Genomic DNA, 16,108 nt, shown 5'->3' on the forward strand with positions numbered 1-16,108 from the left:
GACATTTCCAGGAAGGTCTCGAGACTTCCCCGAGTCGAGACCGACTGTCTGTCGAGCGGTGGGATAATATCTCTTTGACTGACGTCTCTTTGTTTATGTCCTGGACGAACATAACCTAACGATTTTTTAAAAATGTCGCGGTTAACACGTTGCTCCAGGAGTTCTCGAAAAAGTCGCGCCTTCGGTAAGCTAATGTAGGATCTATTTTTAAACGCTTTATAGCCGCGCATGACTAACGATATTATAAACGGCGAGTGCGACGTAGTTTGGAATAACGCGGTTCGATGTGATCGTATCTCGCGCTGTTTAACCTTGAATTGATGAGCGATGGCGCGAGGATAATTTGTATGGGAGTCGCGTGCATAAATTGCTATGAAAGAAAAGGCGAGCCGAGCAAACCGGTTTATTAGCGCGTTCTTCACCAGCGACAGTCAAGACCTTCGATAGCTCAGTTGGTAGAGCGGTGGACTGTAGTTGGTTTATCAGGAATCCATAGGTCGCTGGTTCAAATCCGGCTCGAAGGAATACTTTTTTTTCTTATTTTTTTTCAATCGTTGGTTAACGACATTTTTATAGGATTCAATGGTTATTTTGTAAGATGGCTTTGTGTTGTGCTTTTTTTATTTTTTATTGTGAAATAGTGTACTACTGCTATAGGAGGTGGGTAATGCTATAGAGCGGAACAGTTATGAAAGGCTGTTTTTTTTTCATGCATAGCTTCGACGCATAAAGCAATGTTTACTCAACTATTTAGAAATTTGTTGTAAAAGCATATACTATGTATTTTATTATAAACTTTGAAATGGTATTGAAGAAAAGAAATGACAGCAGCGGCGTCTGATAAAAATTTTGTGAATAAATTTTATTTTACTCATAAATGAGCTGAAAGAAATTCAAAGTCAAAGAAAATTATAAAAGCGCAAATCTCGTTTGCTTTTATTTTTACAACATAATTATTCAAAGCGAATTCGTTATCGTATATCCGTAAACGAGTTTGAATAATTTAGGCAGGATATAATGTTCCAATTATTAAAAGTTATTTTATTAATGCCAACGATGATATTTGCTTCCTACATATGTGTGCATTATTTTCGTTTATTTAAATGCAATATATTGTTGATATCTAATGTACACGAGTAAAACATGAGTGAATATAACATAACGCGAATATTTTACAGACTATATATCCGTGTTTGGTTAACAGCCGGCAAAGATAAAATAATAATGTAAACAGGCTCTGTTTGCGCACTCAAACTTTTTAACCTCAATAACATTGCAAACAAATCGATAATAAAACACGGATATCAATCAATTCTAAACTGCCGCCGATGTAATTGCAAAATTAAACCCATACGGCAAATATTATTTCCAACACACCTAAAAACAGTATCAGCAGAGCTAGCCAACAATAAACCAGTCGTCGGCGCTTATCTCTCCCGCGAGCTCTTTTGCACGCCTTATCATCGGAAGCTGCGCGAGCCCGTCATTATCAGCCGCCGCCGCTGCTGCATAGCCATTGCACAAAGAAACTCGAAACTCGTTCGCGTGCCTCGGCCGAGTACGTCGTCGCGCGCGCAAAAAGCCTCTCGTTTTCTTTCACTCTCCCGCATACCTATACCTGCCCACAAGCGTCGAGTTATAATCGTCCCGCACGCCATGTATGGATACAGAAAAAAAATTTGAATTTTCAAAGCTTGAGCTACTTTTTGCGCATCGCGCGCAGCGCGTAATTCGTGCCCCCGAATAAAATACGACGCGGAGCAGCAGCAGCAGCAGCGCATGGTTATAGGTAGCAACGGCGCAAAAAGAGCGGAATAAACGCGCGCTGCGGCCGAAACGCTCGATTACGTTTTCACCAGAGCAGAGGCCATTTGTCCCGTTTAGCGCAACGTGCCTGCATGTGTGTGTGTGTGTGTGTGTGTGTGTGTGTGTGAGAGAGAGAGAGGATAGTCGGTTTCATTTCCGCGTTTGGCGCGGTGGGCAGTGAGGGGGTAGAGGAGTCTTCCTTTCGTGCTTTATAGAGCGAGGTGATTTGACACAGAAACGGATGCGGGAAATTCGCCACAAAGAGGGTATACACGAACGAGAGCTGTGATACACTTAGGTATGTATCTATGCGCGCGCGGGCGATTTGGTGGCGCGGCTATGGGCAGGGTTGCGTGATTGGTTTCGCAAAAATCCTCGGCGACAGCGGAGCTTTCTCTTTGTGCCGCGGGATTGATGCAGTTGCGGCACCGGGCTTTGTGTCACGTTGATGGGAAGATTTGCGCGCAGCGCGCGGCGAGTTAATTGCTGCCTCTCTATCTCTGTGGCTCGCGCGAGTGCGATATAGCGACGCGTTTCAAGGAACAAGCGAAGCACATTGCCGCGACGTTTCTGCTGATTTATAACGACGAGTCGCGAGTTGTTTGGTTAATTCGCGCTGTGTGGAGTGTCGTTGGAAAACTGTGGCGCGCGCGAGCGGTGGTTTCGATGGACTAAATATTTGCCCATAGTATAAATTGGCTTTCGGTGTCGTCTTGGTAATTAATATATCGTGGATTACTTGATTGTGTGCTCCGGGAGCAAATAGCGCCGGACAATGAGCGTTCAATTTGCGCTGATTGTTTGCGTTTTCCCGCGAATAAACGCGTTGCATCCGCGAGCTTGATAAAACAGCTCTCGCGCGCATACTTATGTACGTTGTCCACACACCCACACTCGGCCGTCCTCTAATGAGATGAAAAAGAGAGCACGAAGAGAGACAAGAAGCAAAATTAAGGACGAGGAAAAAAGGAGCGAGCGAGTCTTTCTCTCTGAATCAAAAAGTAGGATCCCACGCGCCGCCTCGAGAAAGACGGAAAAAGAACGACGCGCTAAAAGACGACCTAGACAGCTGTAAAAAAAGGAAGAGTAGAAATGAGCAAGTAGCAGCGCACAGTGGAATCGCGTGTGCGGTTCGCCGCCGCGTTTTTTCCCTGCCGCTCGTGCTCCGTCCTTTTTTTGCTCTCTCTCTCTCTCTCTCTCTCTCTCTCTCTCTCTCTCTCTCTCTCTCTCTATCTCGCGTGGGCTCATCTCGTCCCTCTTTTGTATCGCCTTTTGATTTCGCGGGAGCTTTGTTCGCCCCAGCGAGCATCGGAGAGAGAGAGAGAGAGAGAGAGAGAGAGAGAGAGAGAGAGAGAGAGAGTCATTGTTTGAACGGGATTTTGCCTTGCAATTGGAAATGCGGACGTTGAATAATTGATCAGGTTTGCTCGAAGCCTCGCTTCTTTGATCGTTACGTGTACAGGCTCTGTGTTTGCTCTCGCGCGCGCTGACATTACTCCTCGCGTCCCTCGACTGATTGTACTTTTTGAGGCCGATGTCTGGATTTTGGCGAGGATGTCTCGCGGGGAAATAGCGCTGTGGTGTGAGCACTTTCACGAGGAGTGTGCGCGATAACTGCGTTTGAAGTAATAAATAAAAGTATTCATAGTGGAAATGAAAAGTCCAATATTTTCATGCGGCTGAACGGCAGACTGTTTTGGATGCAATCGGGCAGATAAATCGCTGAACTGCGAGTGCCTATAGAAATGCGATTGCAATTTTTCTGTATAACCATATAACGTGTGACTACTATCTGCGCTAAAAAAATGTAACTAATATTTTATGAGAATATTCATGGCCAAAACGTACTTTATGCGGTTTTCAATAAGAATCACGCACCGAGAAAGAACCTTCTGCAACTTATCTCCATAAACACGTCGCATAATAAACTGCAGCAATCATCACCGCGGATCCCCTTCCTCAAATCCATGAATAACAGGCAATCGTCGCGGCATCCCGATGCAGCCGAGCAACAGCAGCAGCAGCCGCTTCGGCCATACAAGCCACCAGATGCAGCGCAGCAGCATCAGGAAGCACGCGTTGCTCGAAACTAATATCGCAACTCGGCGCGACGACGCGCTCTCTCTCTCTCTCTCTCTCTCTCTCTCTCTCTCTCTCTCTCTCTCTCTCTCTCTCTCTCTCTTTCTCTAGCCCAAAGGGGGTAAATCGCCCGTCGTCCCAATCTCCTCCACACATTCCCCAGTACAATTCCCTCTCCAACCGCGTACTTCTGCTCCGCAGCTGCCCTTACACCGCCCACGCTCTCTCTCTCTCTCTCTCTCTCTCTCTCTCTCTCTCTCTCCGTACACACATTCGCATGCGCCGCGATGACGACGGCTATACGTATATGCCCACAGCTGGAATATAGGACCTATAGGAGAGATACGCATCTCGTAATTCATATCTGCATATCCCGCGCGCGAAATTCCCGCACTTTCGGGGGCGATATCTATCTCTGTCTCTGCTCGTTTAGGGTCTGCGCTTAGACGCCCTGAGAGAGTCAGACAATGCCCAGCCAATGAATAAATTATTCCAACGGCGCGCCGCGGCCAAGTTAAGATTTAGTTGTCTCGAGCACTATAACTGCTTCTTGTTGTCGCGCTCGTCTCTCCCCCGCGCTGAATTATACGTAGAGTATATATAGGCACCTGCTCGCTAGCTCAAGAGAGAGAGAGAGAGAGAGAGAGAGAGAGAGAGAGAGAGAGAGAGAGAGAGAGAGAGAAAGAGAGAGAGAGAGAAAATTAGAAAAATGGAAGAGGACTTCGTCGTCGCGGCTGATGCTGCGTGATATGCACGCGCCGCTCGTTAAGGGACGATGCGCGGAGGAGGAGGGAAAAATCAACAGGTGAAACTCCGCTCACTACTCCTTCTTCTTCTTTTTTACTTACCGCGAGACGTACAGAGCTTCTTTGGGCGGTGGCGGGCTCGAGAGATAAAGGCTCTTCTTCATGCGGTGCAGCGTTAACTCGCGGCTGTTTTGAATTTGAAAGCGGCGCGATTTTCGTGTGTGTGTGTGTGTGGAACAAGTTAGTCGCTCGCGAAATTCATTTCGGACGTAGGGCGCAATGACGTTGTGCAAATGCGCGACGAGAGAGGAGACGTTTGAACTTTTGATTGCGCAAGCTTTCGAGTGATCGCAGTGACGTTAATGCACATTGCTTCGATAATATAAAAAGGAAAAATCTCCAATCACAACTCGCGGGTAAATTCAATTAAACATCGAATCCTTTGTGCTATATACCCTTTGCTCCGTCCGCACTCTCTCCGAGGATAATTCAATCCCAGAACCCAGCTCAGTATACCTCGCTCAACAGAAATAACACTCCTAAAAGCATATCCCTTATCTCTCAGTGTTAATCAAGCGCATTAACTTTCATTCACAGCGACGAGTTCGATTTCACCGATACGGCGCAGCCTGCTCCCGGCAAATGAATAAAAACGTCGCTCAAGCAAGCGCCTCTCCGCCGCATCCGATATTCCTCTTTCTTATCGGATTCTTATTGATATTCAGATGTCTCCTCGATATCCCTGGGATATCGGCGTCCGGAGACTATATGCATCGATGTTCGGAGATATAAGGTACATCTCCGGATCCTCCCTTTCGTATAACCAGTAGCATCCCTCTCTCTGTGTCTCTCCGGTTACCGAAAGGCAGGTCTCTCCCCCTCTTATACCGTGAGGTACACATAGAGACCCTCTGATACTCGATCATAAGTCACGCGAATTCGCGAGCTCAGCCAAGATGCAAAACAATGCGCTGATATAAAGCTCGATCGCGTTTCACGTTCGATTTTATATTCGGATGTACCTGTAAGGGCTGATTGGGCTCTTGTTTCGCTCTGTGACTACGACGATTTTCATTTCTTTAATATTGTTTTCTATATGCAGGGGAAATAAACGCGAGCTGCTTTAATATTTATTAAAAAGAAAAACTTTAGCGGTGCAGAAGCGCGCTTTTACGACTATATTCCGAAGCTGACTTTAACTCCCCCATACGCGAAAATACATTAGAAAGATTCTCTCTTCAGCTTCGCGCATGCACGTCGAGCTTCGCATGCAAACATAATCCCATCCATATATAGCGCAGATTATTAAGGCATAATTTATCGGCACGAATATTGATAGTATAAAAGTGATAACCGCTATACGCGTGGCGCTGCCCGAGCGCGCGCGAAGACTGCTAATAACAAAAGAGAAGCTCTTTCGCATCCAATATTGTTTTCTACATTTTTTACAGGCCGTAAAAAATTATGATCAATTTTTACGATGCCTTAAGTGCCCCCCGTCGATGCCTGCGGCTCGCTCGAGCGTGTGTTTTTTTATAAATAAATTATACGCGTGATTCTCGGAAGCGCAGAATGACCGATTCGTTCGAAACTCTGTTTTTCAGAGCGATAGGTGTACTACCTGGAATAAAAAGCTCAAAGCTTTCGACGTGTGTATCAACACGAGCTTAACGTTTCATTCAAGAGAAAAAAGTAAAACTTTCGACTTCGTTCGAAGAGTACATTTTTCATGGAAAGTCAACTATCAAACAAACTCCCCATGTATCAATCCACATCGTGCTCCGAAAATCCCATATTCAGAAAGCAACACCCCCTCTAGTCTAGGCGCTGAGCACTTTTCGTCGGACTTGAATGGCCAGTAGATCACCAAGGTTTTTTTATGTATTTTTGCCTCCTGAACACGAATTTCGAGTGTGGAATGCCCAAAAGTGGTCAGGTAATTTGTTATTAACAAATTAATTGTTAATATTCAACAACATTATGTTATTTACCAAAAACTTCAACCCAAAAACAGTTTTTTAGATTCTTTATATGATTCTAAATCGAAAATGTTCTTATAAGATTTTTTAAAAAAGGCTTTGTTTTCGAGTAAAAGAGTACTAAAACCCGGCTGAAATTGACATTTTTTCTCAATTTTATCAAACTTGATCAATTTTCACTCAAAAACAAAGCCTTTTTCGAAAAAACTTGTAAGAACATTTTCGATTTAGAATCGTATAAAGAATCTAAAAAAATTTTTTTCTGGGTCGAAATAACATAATTTTGTTGAATATTAACAATTAATTTGTTAATAACAAATTATCTGACCACTTTTGGGCATTCCACCCTCGAAATTCGTATTCAGGAGGCAAAAACAGAAATAACCTTGGTGATCTACTGGCCATTTAAATTCGACGAAAAGTGCTCAGCGCCTAGACTACTCGGACAAAACCGGACAGAGCTTATTCGGGAAAAAAAGCCAAAAATAACCTCTTTCATATACGCCCTTTTCCAAAATTCGCCCGATTCAAAAAGCCCTGCATTCAGCGTCGAGAGCATCAAGCGGCACGTGTCGCTTTTTGTGCCTTAAAATCAACGGTCATTATGGCGTGTGCCTTCCGTACGAGCGAGTGTCAAGCGCACCGCGGGATTTACGGCGTCTTGAATAATCCCCGTTGATTGGGAATTTACAGGCCGTTAGATGCGAAAGGGAGCTATGGGCTTTATAAATCGGAAAATTAAACTGACAAAGTGTTTCTCGCTTTTAATACAATAGTTATATGCAGTAGCGAAAAGAGTCGAGAGCTTGAGATTTCCATCTCTCTCTCTCTCTCTCTCTCTCTCTCTCTGTTGTTTCTCTCTGCGATCGGCTTTTCAGTTTTAATTGGCATTTATCCGGCCGAGAATTTTGTTTATTTCCATTTGGAGCTTGCGCTCTCTGCCACTGGCCGTCGGCCAATATCTGATGCCTACGTGTAACCCGGCTTCATTGCGTCAATTTTATTTTATCTTCCGAACTTTGCACGCTGCTCGTCCGAGCGGATACTGCCGTGTTTATTTTTTCTCCTCTCTCGTGACTCAATAACATTATATAGAATAAAAGAGTCGAGTATAAGCGACAGTTAATGCGCATTATTTTTTGGACGTGTGCGGGAAAATGGCCCGGGTGTTTGATGTAGAGAGAGTGAATAAAGCTGTCATATTTCGAGAGCGCCGTGTATGATGTAGTAATGTTGATTCCGGCAATTAGAGCTAGGCGAGTAGAGATCGGATTATTTGTCCAGGCTTGACAGCGACATGTCCCGCTTTGCTGGTCTCCAATCAGTCATTCCCTGATAGTGACGCGGCCGCTATAGATATTGCGGAATAAGAGTGCAGAAGAGCATCGGCAAATGACAAATTATCGTTGGTGAATTAAATCGAATTACAACGCAAGTATACATTAATACTCCCACGTTTTTAACAAAGTAGTATAAGATCGTAAAAGATTAAACGTTGCGTCCTTTTATTGACTCGATTTAACGCACACGAGTATTGTTATTATTATTATCACACTGCGCAGTTTAAAATCAGCGCATGCAATACCACTTGATGCTATTGGAAACGGTGCAATGAAAGCAATGAGCTACTAAATACGCAGCGAGAGCGCAGTGTAACTGCAATAACGCCGATAACACCCAACCGCGCGCGCTAAAATCCGCATTTCGAGTGTGTAAAACCGCAAGCCGTGTAGAACAATACGCGAAAACCCCTTCCTCTCTCTCTCTCTCCCTCGTTATTATACACTCGGCCCCCGGCAACAACGCGCGCGCGCATTTCCATACAACTCTCTCGGCCAAGGAAGAGACTATATATCTATATACATATAGGTACGAAGAAAGAGCGGTATCCATCACGTAAATCGCGCGCACTAAAGTCGACTCGCGCGGCGGCCCCGATTCAATTTCGGCGCGCCGACGAGACGGAAGCGTAAAGCTGCGGCCTCACGTGCACTGCAGCTATAGGAGAGATAGTGGCAAAAACGCCGAGGACCCATAAAAGGGATAGCCGCCGAGAGATTGCCGCGCGCGGAAACAGAAATGAAGTGCTCGAGACACACACACACACACACACACACACACAGATTGCGGCGGTGGGGGTTCGAAAAATGTGCTCGGCTGCTTAGGACTTTTGGTATCTGCTCGATATAGGGATAAGGTCCTAATTTATTCGAGCATTGTTCGCGTACTCTCGCTCGCTTGGCTATTTTTTGTAGGTCGCTCGCGGACGATTGTTAGCTTACGTCGAGTTAGATGAAAATGCAAATCCGCGCTATAAAAATCCAGCGCATATTCACAGTCCTATCCAAGTCCAGTACGCACACACAACGCTCCGGTTGGCTTTAATGACCGGCCGCGTCATCTTAACAACGTTCCTCATCCCCCGAGCACCGCCGACAATAGAAACAAGTGTCCCTTTCGAAGCGCGTCTGTAAATTCCTTATTTGCATTCCCGAAAAATCTCTTGCCTCGCGCGTGCGACTGTAGTACACGCAGCAGCCAAGTACTACACAGCCGCACTAGTTTATATATAAGTATGCTATACGCGCGAGTACGACACAGCGCGCAGTACATCAGCATTATCCGGCAGCCGGCGCTTGCCAAAAGGAGAATCTCAAACAGACAGAGTGAGAGAGACACTGCCATGTCCGCGCGCGAGGATGTACCTCGGCAGCAGACAACGCGACGCATTTCGGGATGGGGATTCACGGAATCTTTATTTGCAGTCGTCGTCGTCGGCTTTTGTACTGCTGCCGGCGCGCAGCAGCCGTTCGACGTTTCCTTTAACAGTCCTTCCGTTTCGGCCCCTGTGTGTACAGTGACTAAAGTCTCTCGCTCGCGCTAGCTTCCATTCTTTCGAGACAGGCAGGAAGCGCCGGCGACGACGACGCTGCGGGAGACAATTCGACCGACTGATAAGATCCTCTTTCCCTCTCTCTCTCTCACTCTATCTCCGCAGCCTTTGCATTTCACTCCATTTTCCCAGACGGCGTTAGCGGAATAAATGGCCAGTCTCTCTGCTGTATACTTTATTCTTTTTTTTCGATTTCACATGTGTGGCAGTTGGCTGGCTATGGCAGGTTGTTTTGAGAAATAATTGATTCGGATCGATTGCACAGCTTCTTCTTCTTCTTGGTTCGTTCGGGTGTATAATACACTTTTCGAAAAACAATAAAATCGGAATGGAGGAAAGTTGGATAGCGAGTCCGCGGAAACGATCTCACTTTGGCGCGGAATTCTTTACGCACATAGCTATATACATTGTAGAGCGTGCATTTGTAAACTAGAATCCACTGCGTATACTCTCTCGCCGGCAGTTATTGCATCACGACTGCCGTAGCTTCCAATATACTAAACGCCGCTGCGTGTAGCTACTCTCGGGCTTTCAAGCTAACACGTGTACTCCCCGTGAAATCCGCATAACAATCGCGCAGCGCTGTATATAGAACTGTATACAAGAGAGCGAGAGTCGTCCGGCGTATAATACTTCCGAACTTCATCACAAGACGCAGTGCACTAAACAACACACAAGGGTCGGGCTAATGTCTTCTCGACGCGCGCGCGAGCTTGCACACCGTCGAGTAATCTAACACACACACACACACACACACACACGTACGCTACAGGGTAGTAGGCGGAGAAGGCGACGCAGTAGCGCAGCAAGAACGTCTACGGGGATCTCTTCGCTCTCCCGGCCATTTGCATAACAATAAGGATCCCGTTTGCGTTTATTGCGCAATACGTTATGCCGGCGTAGAAACTTGCTCGCGCGCCCGCGCGCTTTCATTAGCCCCGATATGGCCATTGCCGATGAATTTCGCCTTACGCTGCGCACGTATACTTCTATTCCCGCCGCTGGCTTACTTTTTGTTTTATATATCGCTGCAGCGATCGTGCCTTATACCGGGCCGATGCTCTACTACTATATATATACACCGGCGAGCTCGACGTGTCTGGCATTGCTGCTGCTGCTCCGGTATGAGATTAAACGTGACGGGGATTTCTTTTTTGCTTTTTTAATGTTAATACCCGATGGAGATTGCCATTCGTCGCGGTCTGTTTGGCTTTCTGATGCTCTCTCTCTCTCTCTCTCTTCCCAGAGGTTATTGGTTCACGTGCTGTATTGGAGATCGTTTGCCTTTTAATTATTATATTTTGCACTGCAATATCACGTGGAAGCGATATTTTACATGGGCTTCGATTGGCGGAATGTTTTTGCGTTGTATCGAGTTTCTTTTTCGGGAGAAGCCGGTCGAGTGCAGTAACGATTTTGCGAATTCAAAATAAAACAGCACTAGCACACTGCGAATTTCGATCAATCTTGCATTACCTACATGTACGATGTTGATTCGATCAAATTGTGACGACTGACGACTGTTGAAACTTTCATGCAATTATTGATGCTTTTGCGCATATTAAACTCTCCGAATAGCGTTTCAATATCGCACACGTCGTTCTAATAATGTATACCGAAACCGTGGCTACACACACGCCTCTTATTCGTATTCTCAAAACGACAAAGGCAGCTACACTTGCAACACATAGTCGTCGTTACAAAACTTTTCCCGCATATACAATCCTAGCTCCTTCGAAAAAATCGCCGATCCGTATCTCGTCGCCGGCGTCGCGTAATCGTTAACAGTAGAAACACACTCGCGCGCACAGCGTATGCATACATCTCAGCGAGCATTTAACGCGCTATCCACAGCGGCGATCTCTTATACTCTCCAAAAAAACGACCCCTCGTCCGGCGCGTGAGAAAAGCCGGGAAGTGGCGAAACTCGCGGGCATAAATTACGCGGATGTTGAGCGCGCGATTTCGCTTTAAATTTCGGAGACGCGGCCCGCTTTATTATTGTTGTGAGAGGCTGAACTTCAGCGGCGGAAAGTCTTTCAAAATGCAAATTACGGAGAAGAGGGGAAGAGAGGAAACGCGCGCGCAATGGTTGTTGTGTCTCCGTGAGTCGGTGCCTTATTTTGGTATCTTAATAAGATCTTCGGCAAAATCGCGCGATTTCGAGGAGAGAAATCGATAGATGGAGATTAGGAGGCTGATCTTGTTATTCGAGTCTAAGGATGTAGTTCTCTGTATCAACATGCGTCCTCTTTAGAAATTTTCTTTTAGAAATTCCAGTACAATCTCTCAATAATGGACTTAGAAACGCCAATATTCAAAGATAATTGTTTTTTTTTTAAATGGCATTTGGAACTCGAAAGTTCATCGCCTCATCTACGCAAGCCTTCCACGCTGCCCTGTCTTGTGTCAATCTCACCCAAGATGCACCCCTCCGATCGACACCCACCCGTCCTATTTCTATTAGATCCGCTTTTACGTTGTCCTCCCATCTGCGTCTAGGTCTACCTAGAGGTCGCGTTACCATCGGCCTGCCCTTCATGACACGCGCTGCCGCACGGTCGTCTCCCATTCTCGCTACGTGCCCTGCCCATCCCAATCTGCGTGATTTTATTATTCTGTTAATATTTGGTGATGCGTACAGATTGTGTAACTCATCATTGTGTAGTCTCCCCCATTCCCCGGTTTCCTCATCTTTCTTCGGCTCGTATATTTTTCGCAAGACTATTTTCAAATACCCTAAAACGGTTGTCCGCCTGCTTAGTGAGAGCCCACGTTTCGCACCCGTACAGAACCACCGGCAGTATTATTGTCCTGTATATTCTTATTTTAACGTTTTTAGACAACAGCCTCGACTAAGTAATTACTCACGGCGTTGAAGCAAGCCTTACCCGAATGGAGTCTCTTGTTTATTTCGACATTAATCTCGTTTCTATCATTTATGGTCGTACCCAGATACCTGAATTCGCTAACCTTTTCAAAAGTAAAATTCCCAACTCTGAGATTTCCCTCCCCTCTGCAGATGCCTAGTTTATCCACAATCATGTACTTTGTTTTTGATTCACTCACTTCTAACCCTGTATACTCTGCCACTTTTATGAGGATTTCCGCGTTGCTTGCTACCGTTTCCCTACAATCCCCCAGTATATCCAAATCATCTGCGTAGCCTAGTATCTGCGTTGTTCCATTAAGCGTTTTAAACCATCGCGTATCGTGAAGGGTTCTGATACATTACCGCCTACTCGGACCTTTCCCGTGCTTCCGTTCAGACATATTTGAATTAATCTCACGAGCTTTTTGGTACACCGAGAAGTACTAGAATTTGATACATTTTGCTTCGCTTAATAGAATCGTACGCTTTTTTAAAATCTATAAAACTCCTATCCTAAAACCCGTTCTGATGGCGTTAATCCCTCTGTACATTTCGCGGGGGTTATTTTCCTTACTGTTAGTTTCTATTCTCCTAATAAGATTCTTTTGATACTCCCGCTTCTTATTTCTGTAGATCGCGCCTGCCTGTTTCCTTACGTTAGAATACTCTTCTACGGTCCTATCGCTTCTATTGTGTAAGCTATCTCGCGCCTTTTTGCGCCTTTCAAACCAGAGTTCGCACTCTTCGTCAAACCATGGTTTGCTCTTTGGCTTGTTCTTTTTATCCAGTACTTTGTTCGCGGCCTCTTTTACCGTTTTTTCGATCTCCCCCCATAAGCTATTCGGTTCGTCATTCCCCTCCGGCGATGTGTTTGCTTCTTCAAGTGCTTGAAACCTGTTATTAATTTCTATCTGGTACCTAATTCGCTCTGTTCTATCTCGTAGCTTTTCAATATCGAAGCTTTCTACCTTGTTTGTTCGCTTACTATTTTGATTCGCTACTAATCTAGCTCTTAATTCGGCTACTACTAGAAAGTGGTCCGAGTCGCTATCTGCCCCTCTATAAGCCCTTACGTCGAGAACGTTAGTATGACGTCTTTTTTTAATGAGAAAATGATCAATTTGGTTCTGTGTGGCCCCGTCCGGCGATGTCCACGTTGCTTTGTGTATGTCCTTGTGCTTATAACACGTAGTTTTGATTATAAGATCTTTTGCTGCCGCGAAATTTATGATCCTAATACCGTTATCATTGCTGGCTTCGTGCAGGCTTTCCTTCCCTATAGTAGGCCTAAACATTTCCTCCCTACCTATTTTAGCATTGAAATCGCCTAATACTATTCTTGTGTCGTAAGACGCGAACTGATCGATTACCTGCTCTAAATTTTCGTAATAGAGATCCTTAGCTTCTTCTTGTTTGTCTTCCGTACGACAGTGTACATTAATATGATGCTTTTGCTTACGAGAAATCAGTACATTAGTACATCATTAGTACATTTTAAATATGTATATAGTGTGAATTGAATAAAAATTGCAATCTTACCTTGACAATAATTCGATGAGCTCATAAGAGTTTAACTTGACAGTAAAATGCAATGGTGTCTCCCCACAGCATTCGCATGTCTGGTTAAGCTTCCAGTATTTGTTAAGATGTTGCTTAAGACTATCGGCGTTGTAAGATATAACTCACAGAGTCTTGGTATCTCGATATCTGAACCGAACGTCTTGTTATTTTTCAGGATTATAGTCGATGCCTTTGTTGGTGCTGCGTTGTCGAAGTTCTCATTTTTCCATTGTAGCATACTTTGAACATTCTCAGCTTCTGTAGACCTTTTCACGACTTCCGATATGTAGTTTTCCTGCTTGATGCATTCGTTGTCAGTGACGTTATTTTTTATTATTTTCTTCAAAAAACGTGACTTATTTTCTGCCTTGCTTTCCAACACTCCATCTGCGCCCACGAATTTTTGACAGTACTGGTCGTTGTTCACGTACCGCATGATGTCGATGTACTCATGATCAGACGCTGACTCTTGCACCCCATTGATCTCTTGCTCAGTGTGCTCAGTGTCGTTGCTGTCGTTCATGTGAGTCGTTGGTTGTACATCGTAGGCCATATCTGGCATCACTTTGTACTGCATCTCACAATCGTATCCATCATAGTAGGATACTTCAGGTACATCACTTACAAAGTTATTGTAGAAGAGCGACGTTCCTTCACCTGAACTCATGGACTCGGTGTTGACACAATCGTAGTCAGGGTGACCAGCTCGGCAGAACTCGGTGTCGCCACCTACCGGATCAAAAGTCGCCAAAAAGCGCCAATTCAAAAATATACTTACTGCATTGGCGGCAAATTTAAATCATAAGTTTAATGTCCTTAATTATAAAAAAAACTTATTATATTTTGTTTATTAATTTCTATTATTTATAAGTTTTACATTTATTTTAATTTTTAATAAAATTACAATATTTCACTTACACTTAAACAGGGAATATTATCAAACGCTTCTAGCTCGTCTAATAGCTGCTCGGATTCCTTTTGCTCGTCATCAGAATGACGATTGTCATCTGAATACATTAATTTCGTCGTAAAATTTTTAATCATTTCAATACTTGGCTCAAAATCTGTACAACACATATTATGTGCGTAAAAATGCATTCTTATTCTAATGATAGAGTCTAACAGCTGTACAAGCATTCGATTTCGAAATTTGGTTTTTACACTGTTCATGATTGAGAACACGCGCTCAACTACAGCATTACTCGATGGTAACGACAATAAAATTAACGCAAAAGTCGCGAGTTCTTGAAAAACAAATTTCCCCGCAGCATTTTGATATTTATAAACCTCAGCCCAGAACGAATATGTATCACTGAGTTTTTCTTTATGTAATACTTCAGACCAATTGATACTTAACAATTTGTTGAACTGGTTTTCCATAATACCCAGATCAGTTTTCTTGGCAAAAATATCCAAAAATGGTAGATCTGAAAATTTTGGGCGAATAGGGTTCAAACATACTGCTAGAGATAACATTTTTAATTTCTGAAAATATTTCATATTTTCAGGCAGTCTTGTCGCTAATTGTAGAGCTAATTTTTTTATATAGTTAAATGCTCTTGTTTCGAGTGCATTTCGTACGTCGTCCGAAAATTTATCTTTAACATCCAGTAAAGCAGCAGTATATTCTATACCATAATCAGCGTTCTTAATAGGTAGATAAGCTAGATCATTTTCTAATGATTTTAGAATACTTTCGAAATCTCCGGTCATGAAAGAAGGCTTCAATACTTTTCTTGCCAACATTATAATTAAATCTTTAAGGTCATCGTAAGCATTCCCTACATCTGCATTATTTCTCTGAAATGCCAAGTTTACATCATTAACTTCGTAAAGAATTGGTTTTACAATTTTTAAATATAAATAATTTGCATAGTCATCTAACATTTGACTCAAAATCCTTGCCGTGTAACACTTTTCTTTATTCTTTATCATTCCAAAATGAGTTTTTAACTCGAAATAGTGCTCTAAAATTATTTTAACAACATTGTAACGCGCTAGCCATCGAGTCGCTGCTAGTTTAATAAAATTGTGAAACTTTTTCAGGTTTTCATCGCTATCATCGTGTACTGCATTTAATAGATCCCACAATTTTTTATACTCTGATCTTCTAAGAGTGCTATTATTAAACCAATTGTAAATTTCCCGGCAGAGAAACTCAATAGATGCAGGG

The 16,108-nt window shown here is 43.9% G+C and overlaps 1 non-coding gene across 1 annotated transcript; it reads left to right on the forward strand.

The window, feature by feature from the left end:
- The first annotated feature begins 437 nt into the window (after nt 1-437).
- TRNAY-GUA lies at nt 438-524 on the forward strand. Its single transcript is given in 2 exon segments — nt 438-474; nt 489-524. It is a non-coding gene; the product is annotated as a tRNA-Tyr (tRNA).
- The last annotated feature ends 15,584 nt before the right edge of the window (nt 525-16,108 follow it).

This window comes from Nasonia vitripennis, assembly GCF_009193385.2.
Source record: "Nasonia vitripennis strain AsymCx chromosome 3 unlocalized genomic scaffold, Nvit_psr_1.1 chr3_random0004, whole genome shotgun sequence".
Taxonomy (NCBI): Eukaryota; Metazoa; Arthropoda; class Insecta; order Hymenoptera; family Pteromalidae; genus Nasonia; species Nasonia vitripennis.